At 40.4% G+C, this 22,643-nt stretch overlaps 1 long non-coding RNA gene across 2 annotated transcripts; it reads right to left on the reverse strand.

The window, feature by feature from the left end:
* Nucleotides 1-1,393: 1,393 nt before the first annotated feature.
* On the reverse strand, nucleotides 1,394-21,773 carry LOC112547194 (uncharacterized). 2 transcript variants are annotated; one of them, XR_003090941.3, is made up of 6 exons: nucleotides 21,696-21,773; nucleotides 20,575-20,628; nucleotides 13,334-13,445; nucleotides 3,766-3,857; nucleotides 3,325-3,407; nucleotides 1,394-1,565 (listed from the first exon to the last, which is right to left on the reverse strand). It is a non-coding gene; the product is annotated as an uncharacterized LOC112547194 (long non-coding RNA). The 2 variants fall into 2 exon arrangements; XR_003090940.3 differs by lacking the exon at nucleotides 13,334-13,445.
* Nucleotides 21,774-22,643: the final 870 nt, after the last annotated feature.

The raw sequence follows: 22,643 nt of genomic DNA on the forward strand, positions 1-22,643 counted from the left end.
TTTACTTGACTTTGCACCAAGCTGTAGGAGGACATAACTATATTGACTCCTGTGAGGCAGCCATGTACATTAAAACTTTCTGTGCTCTCAGGAATGTAGAGGTTGCTCCCTTTGGCTGTGTCCAGACTCAGGGGTTTTTACGGGAAAATTAGCCTTTTTCCGAAAAAACTTCCCCTGCGTCCAGACTCAAGCCGCGTTCTTTCGAAATTAAATCGAAAGAACGTGGCTTTTCTTTCGATGGCGGTAAACCTCATTTCACGAGGAAGAACGCCTTCTTTCGAAAGTTCCTCTTTCGAAAGAAGGCGTTCTTCAATGTAAATAGGGCTTCTTCAAGAGAGAGCATCCAGACTCACCGGATGCTTTCTTTCGAAAAAGCAAGCCGCTTTTTCGAAAGTTCAACGTGCAGTCTAGACGCTCTCTTTCGAAAGAGGCTCTTTCGAAAGAGGCTTGCAGTCTAGACATAGCCTTTGTGTGCAGGACATGTCTTCAGATGATAGAGATGGAGAAGGAGGAGGTAGAACATGGTTCCAGTCCTCACCCCATTACACCAAATGTACAAGATGAGTATGTTGCAGCCAGGAAGGAGTGTGGCTATGGATGAGCTTCCTTCCTCTGCCCCTAAACAGGAGAACTCCAGCCTGTTCCCTTCCCACACCAGTAACTATAAGGCACAAAGGAACCTCAAATAAATGACCTATCAAATGTACACTGTAGAAGATTAAATTGACTACATTTTTTGTATTCCTAGAAATATAAAAAACTGCCACTTTGTAGAAAATTTTTAAAATTCTGCCTGCCTGGTACATCAAGTGAAATTTGAATATTTTAAGAAACTCCCCTATCCCACAAGTCTGTCTTTGATTTTTTCACTGGTAGTTCATTTTTTGTTCATTCCCTCATATAGAGCACCTAGCATTTTCCATCTTTACATGAAGTTGGTATGTAGCATGTTTGAAAACTGAATGCCAAATGTTCCTTTCAGGCTAGAAGGTTAATGGCATTAGTCTGCCCCTTGACTATAGGAACCTGTCAATCTAATTTAAACTGACAGATGTGCTTTTACAGCTGGAACTGCATTGAGGATCTTTAAGTTTTGGCCTTCTGGGAGGAAAATAATGTATAAAACAGCAAGGAATTTCACTGCGTAGCTTTTCTAACACAGAATGACAAAAATTAGGACAGTGTGTTTTCCTAAGAAGCCTCAAGAATTTACAGAAGTTTTTCCAAAGCAATTATAATTGTATGAGTTACCAAAAAACCTAAAACTTTTCTCCAAGAAACTATATTATCCCAAATGAATAAAACCTTGTGGGTGGTGATTGTTATGATATATATTTTCAACATACATGATATTAATTTGACAGACTTTCTTGATTAAATGGACACATTGTATGATGTTTTTAGAGAGCTTTTTAGAATTTATTTTTGTTACTGTTTTGAATGGATTGTTTTGAATAATAAACATACAGATCAATGTTTCTCTTCAAATCCATACATGATATTCCATTAGAAGTCAATAAGAGTGGTAGATTTAGGCAGAATCTGACATCTCAGAAATACGTTCCCTGGGATAAAAAGAATATTTTTCCTATAATTGTATTTACATGAAGCTCAACAGTAACAATAGATACTAGTAAAAAGTTTAATCTATAGTATCATTACTGTATTTAATAGATTTCTGCATATCTATCTGTGTGGAAGAAATATTGATGATCGTCTGAAATTATTCAGATTTTAGTGTTATAATATATCTTATTTGACCTCATTTCATGCTACACATTTAGCTTTGCAAACATTTTACAATGGAGATATTTTATATAATCAGTTACTACACAAAACAGATCAATAAACTACAATGTTTAAAAAAAATTAGATTTAAGGGTCTCCTCCTTATAAATGCCATTCTTTATAGAAAGTGAAGAAAGTGGTACAAAAAGTGCTACTGTTGATCTCCAAGGGTTAGCACTGAAGTCTCTTGAGACAATACATAGATAACATCTGAAAGTTTGTTTAGAGTAGAACAGTATTGAGGTCACTTTTCATGACAACAAACTGTCTGCTGCATTCTCTGACCCTGAAAGGTTAGAGTTTAGGAATTTCCTGAGGAGATTCTGTTTGGTTTAACGTTTTTATGAAAGTGTCAAGGGAATAGTGAGAGCAATAGTGGGATTATTTTCACCAGAGTTGTAAAACTCTGCTATCATGCCAAAATACTTTCAGGATGATGCCTGTTCAGGTTATAGGAATAAAGTGGGGAAACTGCAATTCTATGTGAACTTACAGACAAAATGTTTGGTTTTTAAAGGGTGCTTCTCTCTGTGTCTGTAGCCACAGACAAGTACAGCAACATTCAGTGAGAAGAATAGCATATATAAACGCTATTCATTTGTTCTATGTACAATAGCAGTTTTATGCGACTGCAGTTCATGTTATGTGATGCTCCTTCTCGTTAAATTTATTTTTGTCCACTTTCGTATCTGTGATAGACACAGTCTAAAAAACAGAAAGAAACTTGATGCATCAAGTCATTTTTCTGAAATAATGGGATTTGCTAATAATCGTTTGGGAAAATAAAGCTGCAATTTAATTTTAAAAATGGCCATGATAATTAATAGGAGGTAACAGACAAGTAGGTTGTTTCTAATAATTTTACTCATATGATATATAGAACTCCTGGACCTGATATGTGGGCTGTAATAGGTCAGCGCAGCAGAATAAACCAGTCCTGCAAAGCAGTGTAACTCCATAAACATTCTGGCTGTGTCTACACTGCACCCCTTTTCCGGAAAAGGGATGCAGATTAGACACTTTGGAATTGCAAATCCGCGGGGGATTTAAATATCCCCCGCGGCATTTGCATTTACATGGCTGCCGCTTTTTTCCGGCTTGGGGATAAGCCGGAGAAAAGCGCCAGTCTAGACGTGATTCTCCGGAAAATAAGCCCTTTTCCGGAGGATTTCTTTAAAGTAGGAATAAGAAATCCTCCGGAAAAGGGCTTATTTTCCGGAGAATCGCGTCTAGACTGGCGCTTTTCTCCGGCTTATCCCCAAGCCAGAAAAAAGCGGCAGCCATGTAAATGCAAATGCCACGGGGGATATTTAAATCCCCCGTGGATTTGCAATTCCGACTCATCACATTAGAATCCCTTTTCCGGAAAGGGATGCCAATGTAGAAGTAGCCTCTCTATAAGACTGAATGATCTGCACCAGAACTGAGCCCATGCTATTTTTCCACTGCCGCTCATTCTCTGGTCTCTCCAATTCTTAACTTATTCTTATCCAGTCCATTCAGACAATAAAAGCTAAAATCAACATCCTCACTTACCACTCAGACCATGACACTTCCCACCGGATCTCTCTTATGACTTCCTCTCTCTTTCCACATCAGGTTCAAGCTTCAAATACTATCTGCAAGACCCAGCACATCTCTGAACCACTAGTATCCTGGCTTTCATTTATTACTGCTTCTTCTCAACTGCTTTCACTCCAGTGAATCCTGCTTCATCTATACCTTTGTCACCTTCTCCCACCCCCTTCTTAGTGACTTACTCCATATTGCCCCTTATAAGTGGGACTCCTTCCCTATGCCTTCTCCTTCATATACCTCTTCAAAATTCCCATTCTTCCACAAGTGCTCACCTGCATAATAACTATGAATACCCCTTATAAGGGAGGGTGACAGCATTTTTCTGCAGTGGTTTGATATTTGTACATTTTGAAGAAGTGGATTTTCAGCAATATATATATTTGACAAGGAAAAACATACCTCTGTGTTTCTATGGTTTTGTGTTATCCTTCATAAGCTACTCGAAACAGGATTCATGCCATTTCTTTGTTTTGTTGGGCGGTCTTTCTGTGCTTAATAAATAAAAATAATCAATTTGTAGTCATGTCCCTCTCCTCCTCATAGCTGTTGAGACCTTCTGAGTATATTACTTTTCCTGTAGATTCTGGGTTGCTTGCATTGTTTCAGAGGCAAATTACATAACATCATTCTGTTATTTAAGCAACTTTAGTTAGTTTTAGTTATCACTGAATGCCCCTACTTCACCACCATCCCTCTCATGGCCAGTGAGGGTATGTCTACACTACCCCCTAGTTCGAACTAGCGGGGTAATGTAGGCATACCGCACTTGCAAATGAAGCCCGGGATTTGAATTTCCCGGGCTTCATTTGCATAAGCGGGGCTCCGCCATTTTTAAATCCCCGCTAGTTCGAACCCTGTGCTGCGCGGCTACACGCGGCACGAACTAGGTAGTTCGAACTAGGCTTCCTAGTTCAAACTACCGTTACTCCTCATTCCATCTAGTTCGTGCCGTGTGTAGCCGCGCGGCACAGGGTTCAAACGAGCGGGGATTTAAAAATGGCGGAGCCCCGCTTATGCAAATGAAGCCCGGGAAATTCAAATCCCGGGCTTCATTTGCAAGTGCGGTATGCCTACATTACCCTCCTAGTTCGAACTAGGAGGGTAGTGTAGACATACCCTGAGTGATTTGATCAGATTGGTTTGAAGGATTCAATCCATATTAGGTTATTATGCCTAAAAAGGTTGGTTTGTTGCATGATTTGTTATTTCAAGACAAATCACTAAAGGTATGCACTGCACACTTGTTTTGAAATAAGCTATTCTAGAAGAAATACTCCAAAATAGTTTATTTTGAAATAGCATGTCTACACTACAGGGAAGCTTCAAAATTAGTCCAACGCATGCTTCCCTAATGTCAACACGCTACCTCGATTTAGAGTCCCAGGAGGCACTAGGGAGTAATTACTTTGAATGGCCCTGGAGAGGAGCTAAGAATTTATTTCAAAATAATGGAACTGCTATGTAGACTCTCGCATTATTATTTCAGAATAATGACGAACCCAAAATGAAGCAGGAGGACCAGTGCTGTACTTATCAATATGCATTCTAATGGATTTTTTCCTACATACAATGTAAAAATGAATACTTTTGTAAAATAATTCATACCGTATATTATCATTTCTGACCTTGAAAACACACTTCTTCAGAGCTAGCAGTAGTGTATTGTTTTTAGCCAGTGAGTTCTGGGAGGTTTTTTGCAATTGCCAGCATAATAAAAAAGTGGGAATATTTGCAAAATTTATATCCGTATCCAAGTTCTAATTTAAATAGTCCAGAATTAGTTAGTTTTGGAGATTTGGTTCAGACTCATTTCTGAATTAAACTAAGTATTGCATTTGGCTGAAAGGAAAGTTTGGGCTATGTGACATGATATCTACAAGACACAGCACAAAATTGTTTCTACAGTATTGGACTCTGTTCGGAAAACTCAGTTCTTTAATATTCATGTCTCAACAGCTCTGTCAGTTGAGCTTTAGACTAGAAGGCAAAAGTACAATTCATAAAATAACCAAAAAAACAAGTGCTTTTGTTCTTATTTTCTCCATTGTAGCAAGGAGAGTAAGAAAGACCTTTTATGTCAACTGGAAGATTGCTATGTTTTGCAGGACTGGTAGCTCATACTGACAGTAAGCTGTTATTCAGAAAGGGTGAATAAATCCTGAGTGACAATGGGTATATGTGCTACAGCATGGGTCTTTAACTCGGTACAACGGCAGCTTGTCTTGTTGATGAGCATCTCCATCAAAGGTTCTATCAATGAATATAAAACTACCTTTCAAACTTGGAGGCCTTGACCCAACTTCCTTATTCGGTAATGCCAAGTTTTTTCATAATGACCTTACATTTATAGAGTGGCTTTTATTCCCAAAGGGTTTTACAAACTTAAAATAATACCAGCAAGTGTATAAAAGTATCCCTTTTCCAACTGAAGCTGAATGGCAGAATGAAAATGCACTCAGTACCTTTTCATACCTACAGCTGCCCTTTGCTAATTGAAACACACAGATATAAGACAGATTTTAAGGGGCAGTTAGATAGAAAAGAAACAAAGTTGTGATGGGAAGGATTGCATGTGGAATGTCTGATGCAGTTTCCCCAAAAAGTTTTCATTTTTTCGTTCTTCATAATGTTTTTTGTAATTAACATGTTACTCTATAAACACTAAAAATAATCTGCACAGCTACCACAGGCTAACAGTTGAATCCAAAATTGTGACTGGAAGTCAAAAATCAGAGTTCAATATAATATTTTTCATGCAAAGAAGTAAAAAAAAAACTACAGACTTTCTGGAACTGAAAATCCGAAATACATAAGCAAATTATCTGAAGTACTGTACATGTAATAAGAATGTACTGTAAATTAAATTCAGTGCTTTTCTGTTACAATCATGAAATGTATTTTTAAAACATCATGAATTTTGAAAGGAAATACTTTGTCTAATTATCAACTTGAGACAAAACACACATACAAGATATATCTTTTCTGCCCTGATGCTGGTTTAACAGCCATTTAATGGGCAATAAAGTTGGTTCACTAATGCAGTAAACTGTGTGGTCCGTCCTTGAACTGTCAAGCCAGGAGTTGAACTCCAGCTAATAACAGTGCACCTCAATGATCTTAGCAAGATTTCTTTTAGGCTTCTAATAGAGTGCAGAGCACTAAAAAATGTGAAAAGGAAATTTGTGTTTCTGTGGTCTGGGACTAACAGGCAATGTTGTGCTCCATCCTTCTGTTCAGTACTCTCTCTCTCCACCCCCACCCTTTGGATCCTCTCTTTTTTAATGGCGAGAAGAGAAGAGAAGAGAAGAGACGAGAAGAGACGAGAAGAGAAGAGAAGAGAAGAGAAGAGAAGAGAAGAGAAGAGAAGCTCCTCCATCTTTGGCTTTTTCTCAAGCACATCAGCTAAACACTTCCACAAAAGATAGGCCTATGGATAATTCAGAAAGGGCCCAATTCCTGAACTCTTTATTCAGTCCTTCAGGGGAAAAATCCTCTTGAAGTAGTGAGTAAACACTGAGGAATGACTTCACAATTTGGTTTAAGAGAAACAAGTTGCTAATGTAATAAGTGTATCAACAAAACTGCCAGAGAAGTTCAAGTGCATCTTTCTCTTCTCGACCCCATGAGGAGGGAAGGGATGATGATGGAGTTTGACTATGCATTTATCCCCCACACTGTTTTCCACAAGCAAATTGCTGCTTGCCCAAAATAGGAGACTATGGCCAAAATAAGGGAAAAAAGCAAAACTGTAAATTTTGTTTTGACCCTAGAGAACACTAGTTTGCAGATATTTTCCTGCCTTTCCAATAAACTTCAACATATTTTAACAAACCCTCTCCACAATGTCCTAATATAAAAACAAAACTAGGCATCACTCTATAATTATATTTACAATCAAAGTAACATTTTAAAACACAAATTGCGGTTAGCATAAGCAGCTCAGTGTATCAGAAGGTTTTAAGATATAAACACTGCACAGCAGACTTTAAGAAAGAAGCATAGCAGAAGATTAGAATAAGGTTTGAAGTCCAGGGGTATTAGTGCTTCTGTCAGTGTGAGTTGGCAGGAATACACAATTTGAAAAGATCAGTAACATACAGTACATGTATTCTTTTTATAGGTCATAGAGCTAGCAAGTATAACAAAATATGGTGCATGCTGAAAGATGAAAATATAAAAATAATGTATCAAAACAATCTTTTCAAATCAAAACAGGTTATTGGATCTAGATTATACCTTGAAAATATTTTAAATTGAATGACTGTTTTATAGCATTCTGTGTAAGAGGGGGATGAGAGAAAGCATTTCAGTAGTCATTAAAATTAGTCCTTTGTTCAGATACTGTACAAGAGTGAATGTTTTCAGCAGATGCTGAATTTTCATACAAAGGAAGTGCTGTTAATTAACCTGGGGAGTAAAAGCAGAAAAAAGTCTTTACATAATGAAAAAAGGTTCATTTCAATAAACACCTCTTTGCAATCTATACCCTCAACCAGAATTTGCTACTGATATTAAATAAAATTATAATTCTAGACTTGATTTCACTGTTCCCATCAATGTAGCATGACTAAAAACTTCAGGATAAAAGAAACCATGGATAAAAAGTCTCACATTCCAGAGCAGGGATATACTTAAGTGGAGGGGAGGGGGAAAGCTAAGGCTTTGTTTTCTGATGCATAGCAGTAATGTTTATAATACAGAAACACATACCCTTTTAAAACTCACTTGATTGGCTAAAAGTAATTTCTTCCATCAACTACTGAAATCCCCAAGCACATGCTGTTTTGCTTAATGGGAACCGATTTACAAAGCATTTATGGAATGTATGGAAGGAGCAAGTCTGAAAACATCTATACCAGCGATGCATACCAGCTGCAATCATTCCCTCCTTCCTCAATGACTTTAGCAATTTAGGGCTTGATCAAGCACAAAATACTCATGACCTTCTGAGTCATGTAAGCCTATAAGACTGCAGATCCACAGTAGGCCTAGCTATTCAAAAGAGAATTTTTCCACAGAAGTCCTAAAATAAATCTGCCTCACATCTGAGAACTGTGAAGTAGCTGAGGAGGAGGAAAACTAATATAAATTAGTCTCCTATTTCCCATGTTGCAATGTGCCCATTTCCCAAGAACTTCAGACCTCTTTGTCTTTTGTTATCAAAGCTAGCAGGAGAGCAAGTTATATTTCTGGGTTGCCAGTGATAGCAAGCGACTGGACTTGGTGAACCATGTTCTACCTTTTTTTACATTGCTCAATGAGCTGAGGTACAACTAGAAAATAGGAATTGCCCAGGCCTCACAGTTACTCACGGGAACCTGCTCGTCATATAACAAAAAGTAGCATACATGGCCAAAGCCAATTAATTATTGTTCCTATTTCTCCTCTCAGTTGCACTATTGTCCATTGCATGCTTCATTTGTTATTTACTTTGCCTTTTGGCTGTGGTTGTGTCAAATTCTGGTTGAGTCTATCCAAAGTCTGAGCATGTACATGTTACATTTACAAAGCTCAAACAGGCTATTTGGAATACAAGTTATCAATACTTGTTTGCAAAATAGTCGCCAGTGAAGCACACACAAACTTTATAATGTCTTATATTTTTGTAAAATATCAGTAACCAAAGCTTAGTTGGTTTGATTTAAACTGTCGTGGGTAACCTGTACATCCTCTAGATAACTGTACATTGCTCTTTTCTGTGACAAAAACATTTGAATCACAAATAAGCATTTTGTTCAGACTTTTAAACTCTCAGTTTCAAAATACTTAATAGTAATACTAGGTGCTGTCAATAAAGAAGAAAAACACTATGTCATTACAACTCTACATAGGGAAGCCATATTTTCTCAAAGGAGCTGTCTAGTAAGGACCAGAAATCTTTCTCCTGCTGAAAGGGTCTTTATCTGTTTTCTTCCCCTCAAGAACTATCCTCAGCCTTGGTAAAGAGTGTATTTTTCTGGATACTCTTTGTTCAAAACTAGTAAATTAATGTCTTAATTTAAATATAGATGTTACATCCCTAATTTTCCATTTTTATGTATAATATAGTGAGCAGGATCCTCTTCTTTGCTTAAATTTAGGGATACAAATTGAAACCAAAAGGACTAAGCAGCATGGCGTGAAAAAGGAGTACTAGATGTGTGGCATAAACACCTTTGTCTCCTTTCCCTGAATACCTGCAAGCCTCTCCATAGTCATGGATGGATTGGGCCATATAGGTAGAGAGAAAAAGTATGGGGGGAAGACACTGAGGAAATGGGGGAATATCCACTGTATGTGCCATAGTTCTCTCTCCATTTTGAAATCTGGTTTAAATTTCCCAGAGGTTAATACCATAAACAGCATAAATTTCCTCGCTGCACTTTCTAATCCCTTCAACGGGAGTAAGGCACAAATTCTGGTAAAGAATTGTAATGGAGCATTAGAAAATGGGTTGCAGAAAGCCCTATCCTGCTGTAGCTGCAGCCAGTGCCAGGTTGGGGAGGAGGAGGGACCTAGCTCAGTTCAGGACTGATTGACAAAGGGGCAGGAAAAACTTCAAAAACAACAAATAGTCTAGTAGCGCCCACGACTAAAAAAACATGTAGGTGGTATCCACTGCCTATATATGTGAGGAACATTGTGACAAGCCCGAGAGCTGGGATAGCTACGGGGAAGAAGACAGAGATGGCTGACAAGACTGGGGAGCACCCAACGATGAGTCAAATTTTTTATTTGACTGTAAGAACAGTGTGGCGCTAGGCCTCTCCAGTTTCATATCTGCCCTGCTCACAGGGACCTGAGTCCGCAAGGGGTCACTACTGCAGGCAGGATATTATAAACTTTTTGGACCAAAATAAAGGCACAGATGTAGGAAGTGGCCCAACATAGCAAATTTGGACTCCCTCTTGATACTGTTTCAGCCCATGGCTCTGCGGGAAATTACTTTGGTAGAGTCCTCTTACAGCAAGTCCCAGCCCAGGGCCCTATGGGGTTCGGGAACAACCCTTATTCAGCTGACGGAGTCCCACCCCGTAACACATCAGCCCATGGGTGCCAAAAGCTCTCTGCCCCAGGCCGCCCACGTCGCGCCTCCTCGCCCTCCTGCCGAGGCCATGGCTGGCACCTCGTGGGTTCCAGTGCGGGCCTCGGCTGGATCGTCACACTCTTTCAAATAGAATCCTCCCTTGAGAAAAGACTAAGGAGGAAACTCTGCAAGGTGAACCTAAGTTTCCAACATATTTTTTTCCCTCCTCCCGCAGAAAAAGCAATGAGATGGTGATGATTGGACCTAGTGTTTCTCTGAGCTTTCATTCCTGGCAACATTAAAAAACAATCAGTTGAGTTCATAACTCTAAATAATACTACATTAAGTGCAGTCAGTTAATGGCATACATTATGTCACACAACTTAGAAACACATTATTGAAAGCTCAAAAAGTACCCGAGGCACACTAAGAGAAGCATAGGGAATTAAATAGCAATTTTTCACTGTCATCTTAAGTAGGGCAAGTTCATTCTTTAATAAAAAATGTGTTGATAATGAATAATGAAAAGCTCTTGCTTGCCAGAATTATTAATGCATTATTCACTGAAACAGAGCTGGTTCTAATAAGAGTGGGGACCAATTCCTTTAAAAAATAGATTATTCTAGTACAGAACTATCATCAGTGATTGGCATAGGTAGCATAGGGTGCTACTAAATTATCTGAGAAACCTACCACAGGGATTAGAGTGACCTGATATGTACTTTCTGCTGTTCTTTCAGTTACTTGGATTTCAGAGGGTCCTTTTGGGGCACCTGCTCTTCTGACTTGGGAACATTCATGGGTGGAGTCCTACATAATTGAATTTTATCCCTTTTAGCATTCAACATAGATGTTAAATCCCTTGGGGATAACGTGATGTGTCATGGACTTCAGTTTTAGAAAAACATGGACAACCCCTAACATTGTATTTCCTTCACATCACACATATATAATACCATCAAACAGTTCTCCTGAGCAAGGAAAGCTCCCGGAGAAAGCAGCTGGATGAAAAATAATTCAGTGAAGACATAAGTGATGTTGATGGTGGAGAAAATGTTTCTAAAGAACTGTTATAATTGGTTACTTATTTGTATTAGCATAACAGCCTAGAAAGACAGTGACTGCTACAAAGAACTTATGGGCTAAGGCAAGAGACAACAGATGAAGACAGACAGACAGGGGAGTACAAGGAAACAGCGAGGACAATATTGTTCTGCATGATAGCCATTAGTGTTAGGACTCCACTGGCCTTGTAATTGCCTAGTTTTTGTAGGCATCATGGCAAAGGATAGTTTTCAGGAGCAATTTGAAGGAATTTATCATAGGTGACAAGTGAGCAAGAGAGAGGTGGATGGGCTGATCTAGTGGATCTATCAATAGTGAATGAGAGATGACTGGAAGGATGGATATAGGTCATATAGGTCCTTAAAACTGAAGATAAACAGCTTATGTTTGTTGTGATAGAAGGGGAATCAGTGAAGGGATGCAAAGAGTGGTGATAGAGCAATAAGCTAGGAAATGATCTTCGTAGCAACATTCTGAATGGATATGAAAGGACAAGACTGCATATGTCAAGCCAAGCCATAGTTTTGCCGCTAAAAGGGGACATCTGTCCTCCAATCGTCTGTTTGTTGTGCACTCTAGGGATCCCTCTAGATTCCTTATAAGTCCTGGACTGTCATGCTCTCTTCAACTGGAACTGTTTAATGACATCTTCTCTAAGGCAAGAGGCCATGTCCGCTTCTTTCAGACGCAAAGCCGAGTCATGGTGATCTGTTGGCTCAAATTCTGCAATTCACAATGTCTGGGATAGAAAGAAACTCCAGATGTTACCATATGTTTCTAAACAATGTGCCACCCCAGGAATCTGCAAGCTTCTCTGATTTCTTATCCAATACCAGACCCAATTTAAAGTCCTTGTCTTAACCTTAAACATTCTAAGTGATCTGGGTTTTTGAGTAGAGACTGTATTTCAGTGACCATGACCTGCCTCAATAACTGTGCTCTTCAAGGACAGAGACAGAACTTCATCATACCAAGGATGAAATGCCTTTATAAAAGTCATCTTAGCATCTGGCAAGTAACTACAGAAAACCCTTTCATGAGATATTAGGCCAACTACACTTTTTATCATCTCCAGAACAGAATTAAAGATCTGTCTGTACTCATTAACCTTCACAAAGATGGACTAAAATACTTCACCACATGCATCTTCTTAGTGTCTCAGGAGACTAACAGGGAAGCACAGTCCTTGGGCTAATCATATTTTTATAATTTATAACTCAGTGCAGTGATGAGTAAGTTTAGATAGCTAAAACCTCCCTCTTGGTATGCTGCCACACCAACTTGCAGCACATGCCACACACATATGTGCAAAAAAAATCTTGTAAACAGGGAATATAGTCTGAAGAAATGTGACGTGTCAGGGCAATGCTTAAGTACTGTCTGCTGTCTTCCAGAAAGAAAACCTCTAACTTATTACAGAAGGCTGATGGCAAACTAATGCTTCCTTAAATTATAAACTGTTAACTCTGTAACAGTTTTATACAGAAAAGATTCTGTTACACAACTGAGGGTTTTTTATTGTTTTTGTTTTCATACTATAATATTCCTTTTATAAAAACAGTGGTGTTTGTCATATTTTTATCAGCACCGAAAGATAACATGTTATATTCTTTGCTTGTTAATATTCAGGTGTATATTATAGCATTTTCTATACATTAGTATCTTTTTCATAGAAGTGGTAATTCAAGTCTTCATGCTGGAGAAATCTGTTCTAATGAAAACTAACTAAATTAATTAATTAAATTCAGTAGTACTGTTTTATGAAAATAAGCCTGTACAAGCAAGCTACAACAGTAGATATTTGAAGACAGGGACATATGTTAATATTGTATTAAACAGCATGATGGAGAATGGTTTGAAATAAAGTCAAGATTAAATGTGATCATATTTATTTACCAATGACTTCAAGCATCATTAGCCAGATTTTCAAAGGTGCTGCACGCAAGCTTCTCCTGTTGGGATTTGCCAGCTCTCAGGTCCTCTGCAAATCAGGGAGTTCAGAAAATTTCTAAATAATGAAAGTCAGTCTCAAATGAGTGAGTGAGTTGCTTGCTGCTCTGTCCTTAGCAGGGAAATGCTGCTTTTAGTTAAGGGAGGAGCCCCTGACTGGGCAGGACTCATTAAACAGCTACGGGGCCATGCTACCACACAGCTTAGAGGGAACCTTGGTTCAGTCATTATAACATCAGTAATACTCTAGCTTCCTACCTCTTCTGACAGTATATCTGCAGCCTTCTCAACTAGGAAGGCAGATGTTACACACCCTCGAAAAAGAAAAAAATCTGCCCTTCTATGTATGCCAAACTAGAATGCCTTCTGATGGATACTATGTGCAGTGCCCTTCTATGCCCTTTTTCTCCTTGTGCAATAGTACAAAAGATAAGGAGTCCAGTGGCACTTCAAGACTAACAAATGTCTCAGGGTATTAGAGCATAAGCTTTTGTAAGCTACAACTCACTTCCAGAAAGAAGGAAGGAAAAATACAGAGATAGGAGTGTGACAGCAGAGCTAGTTAAATCAGAATGGACATGACAAATAATGGCAGAATTAAGAAGTTATACTGGGAGATTATTAGAGTTCCATAATTCTCTGTGTAGCCCCAGTCCCAGAGACAGGTTACAGCATCCCCGAGGGAGAGACTGACAGCTAATGTTAACTGGAATACAGCATGATCTGACCCCATCTCCTGCCGCTATCATACTCAGTTCACCAGGAAATGGTGGCTTGGCAGTCAGCCATGTCAAATGCATGTCCACAGGGGGACTCCCTCACACCTGCAGAATTTACAGCTAAGAGGATGCAGTTGAAGGCACAAAGAGGGAGTAGAGTGGAGTGGAACACAGAACTTGCTCCTCTGCACTGATCACTTGCCCTTTCGAATTAAACAAAATACTTACTCAAAAAAGAGACCCTTCCTGTATCACAGCCCTCAGTGTAGTACAAGCAGAAACAGGAAAGCATTTCCAGAGGTGGCAATTCTCTTTTATTCTTTGTTCCAGTGAATTAGGAATGAATCACTGCAATGGCCTTTTCCAGATGCCTGAGCAACATATGGGTATACCCTGGGTTTCTTCTTCAGTTGGTGATGAAGACCCATTAATTTGCATTTGAATATGTCACTTTGCATTTTGTTCCAGAGCCCTTGAAATATGATGTTCCTCATTTCACAATGACCTTATATGATACATGATAGAGGAGTTAACAAATGGCTAGATCTGCTATTGATTTGGATAAGTTGGTATTTCACACCATGGTTATAGCATGGAAGAGTCTAGGTCATTCATTTTTTCATGTAAATATTAGGCCCTGCTCAACTGATCTCTGCTCCAAACAAAACACACACACTCTTTCAGTCTCTTCCACTATAAAAGTTTCTCCATGCTTCTAATCCCTTTTTTCAACTGCAACGAAACATTTGCTATTTTCTGCAGTAACTATTTTAGAGATGGGATTGTAGGGGTCAATTGTGGAAGAACTCTGTACGTGTGAAGTATAGGAGTGGCTTCCCCACCTATTGATAGTCCTAGTAACTCCAGATTAGCCACTCATTGATTTACAATAAGATATTTCCTCCTTTCCTCTCCCTCGCCCCACCTTCTGTCCTAAAATTTGATTTTTTAGTTTATAATGTGTTCACTTTCTTCATTGTATTCCTTTGGTATATATGGTCATGCCAATTCTCTTTCAGAATATGATCTGAAGAAGCGGGGCTGGCCCACGAAAGCTCATCACCTAATAAACTATCTTGTTAGTCTTTAAAGTGCTACATATTTTTTCCTTTTGTTTTAGTAAGATCAGACTAACACAGCTACCTCTCTATTCCTAAAAAATGAATGGCACAACAATGGGTCCACAGAACCTGAGTTAGTTACCTAAGGATCCTATATGGACAGAATGGCTCCTAAGAATGAGATTCACAGATATCAGCAGGCTAAGTGGGAAGCACCCTACATTAGACAATGAGAGATGCTGATGAGATGGGTGTGTTTTAAGCTCTGCCATTCCCATGGATTTAGGCATCTATGTCTGTGCTGCAGGGGCCTCTATCACTGCTTGGGATCTAAAACTGGGAAAAGCCTTTCTTGGAATCAAGCAGCTTTGGTGCCTAAATAGTTTCTTGTGCCTAAATCTGTACAAAACAGCTGAGGGCTGGGAATACAAAAGTGTAAACTTTGTAAACATTCACCCATGTGAAAGGATACTCATGTGGGATACAGAGGACCATGTTTCACGTTCGGGATATAAAAACCCATGTAATTGGTTAACCAAGTAAAGGTGATGTTTAACCAGTTAACCAATTAAATGATGGGAAGTGTGGTGGGCGCAGAGCCCTACCACCTCAGGCAGGGGTTGCTTCAGCCTAGACAGTGCAGCCCCTACCTGCAGTGCGCCTGGGCCCACCACAGATAGGGGTTGCTCTGGACGGCAGGAACAGCCCCTGCCTGGTGACGTATCCATACCCACTGCAAACAGAAGCTGCTCCAGCTCAGCATGAGATCCCTTATCTGTGACAGACCTTTTAGGACTGGAGCAGCCCCCCACCCGCAGAAAAATGGAACTGCACCAGCCCTCACTGGTTAACCATTAAGGTTGATGCTTACCGGTTAACTTTTTACATCCATACATCAAGTGCCTTCTCTCAGTCTGATAAGGAGACAGAATTTCAATAGGAGTTTCCAATCTCTCAATTCACTACCCTAATCAATATGCTATTCAATTATTTTCTTTCTGGCTCAATTATTATTAAAGTGGAACAGACTTCAGCAAGAGCACTGAAGAACAATCCACATGAGAATATCCCATAGGGTATGTCTACACTACAGCGTTATTTCGAAATATCTTATTTTGAAATAGTTAATTCCAAATAAGTTATTTCAAAATAACACTTCTACACATAAAATGCATTTTGAAATATCATTTTGCTATTTTGACATAGTGCATCTACACTGATTGGACACTGAAACCGGTTCCAGCAGGGTATCAGGTCAGTAATTGCTTTGTGTGGCTGCTGTCTGAGGCTATCTGAGGCTTGTGCTTAAAGGGACCCTCTTGGACAGCCGGCTCTCAGGCTTTCCTGCTTGCTTGCCTACCTTGATGAGGGACAGCAAAGCATTTTTTTTCTCTGACTCGGGACACCACAGCACTCGGCATCATGGAGCCAGAGCTGCCTCTGGGCACTCTAGTGCACATTTTGGATGTCTTGCTGCAAGGCTGGCAGAAAGCGCTGGAGACTGCCTGGCAGCTCCTGCGGCAGCCCAAGCCCCAGGTCCTCTTCCGGACCCTCCTGGGAGCCGTGGAGGAGAGCGGCCAGATGCCAGCATTCAAACTAGTAACAGAAAGTTCTTCTTCACAAAGCAAAGAGTCAACCTGTGGAACTCCTTGCTGCAGGAGGCTGTGAAGGCTAGAACTAGAACAGAGTTTAAAGAGAAGTGAGATCAAGTCATGGAGGTTGGGTCCATGGAGTGGTATTAGCCAGGGGGTAGGAGTGGTGTCCCTGCCCAAGGTTTGTGGAAGGCTGGAGAGGGATGGCACGAGACAAATGGCTTGGTCACTGTCTTCGGTCCATCCCCTCCAGGGTCCCTAGGGTTGGCCGCTGTTGGCAGACAGGCTACTGGGCTAGATGGACCTTTGGTCTGACCCAGGACAGCCATTGTAAGCTCAGGGCTCAGGGTTGGGGGTCTCAGTGGACCCCCTTGATTCTCTTGCACACCTGCTCCTGGGTGGCCAGGCTGGCAGCTATCCTGCCCTAGACGGCCACTTTCCTGTGCCTAGTGCAGAGATCATGGACGAGGTCCACGATATCTGCACTAGCCCAGGTGGGTGCCCGCCTCTTGCGGTCCCGGGCAAGCTCCCGGGAGCCGCCAGCCTGGTCCCGGGAAGAGGGGGAGGGCTGGGGGGCATCGGGTGGCTGGCTCGATCTGTGCCAGGTGCAGGGTCTGCTGGCTGGGTGCTGGCAGGCTTGCACCTGGCACAGGCACCGTAGCCAGCCCGTGCCCCTTTAAGGAGTCCGGGGCCGGGAGGGGGGCAGATGAGTTTCCCTGGTGTTGGCCAGAGTGGCCACCAGGGAAAGCTGGGGAGGGCTAGCCTCCCACTAGTTCGAATTAAGGGGCTACACACCCCTTAATTCGAACTAGCTAATTCGAACTAGGCTTAATCCTCGTAAAATGAGGTTTCTTAGTTCGAACTAAGCGCTCCGCTAGTTCGATTTAAATTCGAACTAGTGGAGCGCTAGTGTAGCGCCTATGAAAGTTAATTCGAACTAACGTCTGTTAGTTCGAATTAACTTTGTAGTGTAGACATACCCTTAGTTTGAAATAGGGGGCCTCCAGCCCTTCCCAGTGAGCCCTGGTGGCCACGCTGGGCACAACCAGGAAAACTTACTCTCCTCTCCCCCAGCCCCGGAGACATTAAAGGGGTAGACCCTGGCCACAGTGCCCGTGCCAGCTCCAAACCTGCCAGCCCAGAGCCAGCAGTGGCCCCTGACCCAGTGGCCCCAAAATATAAGCCAGCAAGCCACTGGTAGCCTCCACCGCTCCCCAGGAGCAGTCTGCCAGCTCCCAGGAGCCTGACGGGCTGGAGAAGGTGGGCGCCTTTCTGGTCCAGGGTGTAGATCATGGACCTTATTCGGGTCTGGGGAGGAACCCCCAATATCCATGATCTCCGCACTAGACAGAGGAATGCAGCCGTCTATGGCAGGATAGCTGCCAGCCTGGTCACCAAAGGCCACATGCAAACCCAGGAGCAGGTTTGCATGAAAGTCAAGTTGGTCTGGAGAGACCCCCAACCCTGAGCCCTGAGCTTCCCCTCCTCCTTGCTTCCCCCTTCCAGCTCCCTCCTCCCAGGTTTCCCCCTCCCCTCTTTCACCCTCTCTCTTCCCCTCTCCCACCTCCTTTTCCCAGTCTCCCCAGAGGTTCATCCACCCCCCCCCCAGTTTTGTTCAGTAAACCCAGTGTCTATTTTTGAACATACGTGTCTTTTATTTGACATCAGGAACGGGGGCTAGGGAGGGGTAAGTGGAAGAATGTGAGGGAGGAATGGGGCATGAGCCCCCAGTGGGGAGGACTGGAGATGCTCTGAGGGCTCCTCAGGGTGGATGCTCTCCCTCAGGGCCTCCTGGATCCTGACAGCCCCCCAATGGACCCCACAGATGGCAGTCTGCAGCAAGTGCAGCCGGGTTGATGGCAACAACCCCACGAGACACACCGGCGTGCCCGGGGCAGCTCTGGCTCTTTGTGGCCGAGTGCTGTGGTGTCCCGAGTGCAGGCACTCGGGCACTCCAAGACAGGACTGCTTTGCTGTCCCTCATCGAGGTAGAAAAGCAAGCGGGGAACCCTGAGAACTGTCTGTTCAGGGTGGGAATAGGGTCCCTTTAAGCATGGAGCTCAGTTAGTGTGTGGGGCTACTGCCTGAGGCTAAGTCCTAAACTGATGCCCTGCTGGCACTGGTTCCAGCCAGCCTTAACTTCTGTTCAGGGTCCACTCAGTGTGGACGTGCTATTTCGAAATAGCAAAATGCTATTTCGAAAAAGTTTTTGTGTATAGATGCGGTATTTCGAATTAGCTTAATCCGAATTAACTATTTTGAATTAAGTTAATTTGAAATAGCACTGTAGTGTAGACATACCCATAGCCTGTCTGAACATGGATCTAGCATGTCTGCACTACATCCTTGTTCCTTCTACTGTTACCCATTCTGTGAGCCTGTCAAAGTGCAGAAGAGACTCATAGACCTTTTTAGATAGGCATGTACATACCTTCTATATCCAAACACAGAGATAAAAGTCTCTTTTAAAGAATCTCATTAAATATAGCATGTCAATTATCACTGGCAAATAGGATTTTCTCCATTTCTCTCCTATTACTGGGCAAGAGATCTAAAATATCTTTCAAACTGACTTCAACAAGCCTTGTTGAAAGCTATATATGATTATGGGATTAATTTAACTAGGTTGCTACTAAATGTTTCTCTGCAATACTCATCCACATTTTTTTTTCAAAAACAAAATTGCACTTCAATAACAATATTAAAAGAAAGAAGAGACATGGACAATGGAAAATATAAAAATGCTATAACTTGCCTGCAAAAAGAAGACCAAGAGGTTAACTGATTATGATGTATAACTACCTTTATGGGGATCAGATATAGAATACTAAAGTGGTCTTTAATCTAATAAGGCATATAAAGAAACAATGGCTGGACATTAAAGTCAGACAAATTCTAATTAAAAAATAAGGCATGCATTTTAAACTGTAAAAGTGGTTAAGCACTGTAACAAATTTCTAAGAAGTGTTTGATTCTCCGGCCCTTGATATTTTCAAATTGAGATTAGATGGTTTCTCAAAGATATGCTTTAGGCAGTCACCAGTTACTGAGATTTATAAAGGAGTAATGGGATGAGATTCTACATTGTGTTATATAGGAGGTCAGATTAGATAGCTTTATGGTCTTATGTGCCATAAAATCTATGAATCGTTTTTAAAAACCTCATAATATTTTTCAATAAGAATGGAACAAGTATATATGAGATCACAAGAGCCTCATTATATATGATTGTGAGGTAGTTTCAACAAAATCTCCTTCCTTGAGAAAGGTTGAAAAATGTTTCAAATCTATCAATGGTTCAGCATTTTCTAAATGAAAACAATGTATTTTTCCATTTTTAAACTACTTTGTTTCAAAATTTAAGCTAATTAGACTGAAAAAAGTTACAAGAAAAAAAAGGCTGAAGTAAAAACAAAACATTTCAAAGTTATTGAAATTAAATTTTTCAAACCAAACCAAAACTGTTTTCAATTTCTGAACATTTTTGAGATTACTATTTTTTGAGATAGTAAAAAAAAAAAAAATCAAACTCTCAAAAATATTTGTGGCATAAGGGAACCATTGCCCACCCAGCTCTAGGTAAGAATTAAACATGTTGTGGTTTGTTCCTATTTACTAAATTATGTGATCTACTTTGAACAAAATATCTATTATTTATCAGCCATCACATATAGATGGTAAATTTGAGGCCTTGGAAGGAATTCAATGTTGCATTCACAGCAAATAATTTATTTGTATAATCTTAAAAAAAACACATACATAATTCTAAAGTCCCTTTAAAATAAATAGGATTAGTCATGTGCTCAGTCACATACTTGCTGATGACTCTTGCTGGATCAGGTCCTATTGCAGCAGTTGTATCTGGCTATCTGGAAGAGGTACAGGCAGTCCCCGGGTTACGTACAAGATAGGGACTGTAGGTTTGTTCTTAAGTTGAATTTGTATGTAAGTCGGAACTGGTACATATTGTAGGGGAAACTCTAGCCAAACATTTCTCCAGAGCTCAGTTTTATTCTCCCACACCTCACTTCCCTCAGTCCTTTATTCTCAAGCTGAGGTGTCTGCTGAGAAAAGCCGCTCCACGTCTCCCTGGTCTGCTGGGGGGGGGAGGGGCGCTAGCTTCGTGTCTCCCTGGTCTGCTAGGGGGAAAAGCAGCTAGTGCGGGGTTGCCTCACCCCGTTTGTAAGTAGGGATCCGATGTAAGTCGGATCCATGTAACCCGGGGACTGCCTGTATAGTAATATCAGTTGGAAATGGCGCCACGTTCTGAAAATGTATTCATGTCAAGTTCTGTCACATGGCATAATTTTGTCACATTATCCAAATCATTATTTTTTAAGCTACAGTAAATAGGTTGAAACTGATGCTTAAAAAAAACACCTCTGAAAAATTGGCACTAAAGTATTTCAATTCACTTCTAAACAGAGGAAAATATTTTGTTCAGTTTCAGAGAAGATGGAGGTTAAAATTAATATAAAACATTTTTGGCTTCTGGCTTGCAAATTTCTACAATTTGGAAACTGAGCAAAAATGTAAAAAAAACCTTCTCTCTCTGAGATGTCTCTCAGAATGTGAATTTGAATTGCCAAAATTCCTATCAAAACTAAAAACTGAGAAAATTAAGCAAAGTAAAGCTGCGTGGGTTCTTATACTATACTGCCAAATAAAAAAATCTATTAAAGTAATGACTGCTGTGTATTTTGACATTGTTCAGAATATCTGCAAATAATGAACAATATAAATGCATGAACTATAGTGATACAGCTGTTATTTATGAATTGTTTTCTATTATTCTGCAAATTCTACTGCCACATCCCTCGTAACCAGTTTTCAATGCACTAGGAAACATTTTTATTTGAACAATAAGAATATTTTATATTAGTTCCTGAACAATTCAATGAACAAATATTGGAAACCTAAAAGGTGAAATATTTACCTTAAACAGAACAGATCTTTTAACATTGTGGAGGACACACTTGAATGCAGATTCTGATTAATTGTGACATTAACACCAGCAGGTGCCATAGAATGTTTAACTGGTGCCTGGGGTTGTCATAGCAACCAAGGATACAAATGTGGAATGTATCTTTTGATTTTGATTATGAAGTGGAAGGCCAGGCTGGGGACAGAATCTGACTTGTATAGAGAGAGGTTACTCAGGCTTAGGAACTCTAGGAGTTGGATTACATTGTCAAAAGAGGGTGGTATATAGGCCCATGGTAAACGATTAATTGGGTCTAAAGCTCGATAATCCAGCTGTTTGCCTCCAGAGAGATAGGAGGTAAAGATTGCATGTCTTTGGCACAGTAGAATACAGAGCTAGTTGAAGCAAGTGAAAACTAGCTGATAAAAATATCCCCTGACAATTAGGGAAATAAACATTTATCTAGGCTTAACTGGGGCTCCCTAGAAAATCTCAGCTACACTGTTGATAAGATTGTTTTACTTTTCCTGAATTTATTTTTAATCCTGTTTCTTTTTTATCTTATTAGAATTATTTTTGAAAGTCTGCTTCATTTTTAATCTTTCCATGACTTCCTGTGTCTATTTAGCTGAAAATTTTGCTAGACTTCTTATTTATCTCTATTTTTTCCTTCAGCTTGTGGTTGCTGTTTTCTATCTCTAAGATCAATGAGTGTAAGAATCTAAGTGTAATCTGACCAGCTCAAAAACAAACTAATAAATATCTTAGACAGAACTCAGTGGGATGTATAGCCTTAAGAATACAGGAAAAGGAAGGATGAATGTTAGGAGCTTTAAAAAAAATCTACCCAGTTGTCATCAAGTGGGTCTGGCTGTGATATCTTCTTTTTGTTTTAGGGGAGACGTCATAGCAATTTTGAAAGGGAAAGGCACTGATCTTGTCTATATGGCTGATTCCTTC

Source organism: Pelodiscus sinensis, chromosome 4 (genome assembly GCF_052426305.1).
Source record: "Pelodiscus sinensis isolate ZL-2025 chromosome 4, ASM5242630v1, whole genome shotgun sequence".
NCBI classification, from domain to species: Eukaryota; Metazoa; Chordata; order Testudines; family Trionychidae; genus Pelodiscus; species Pelodiscus sinensis.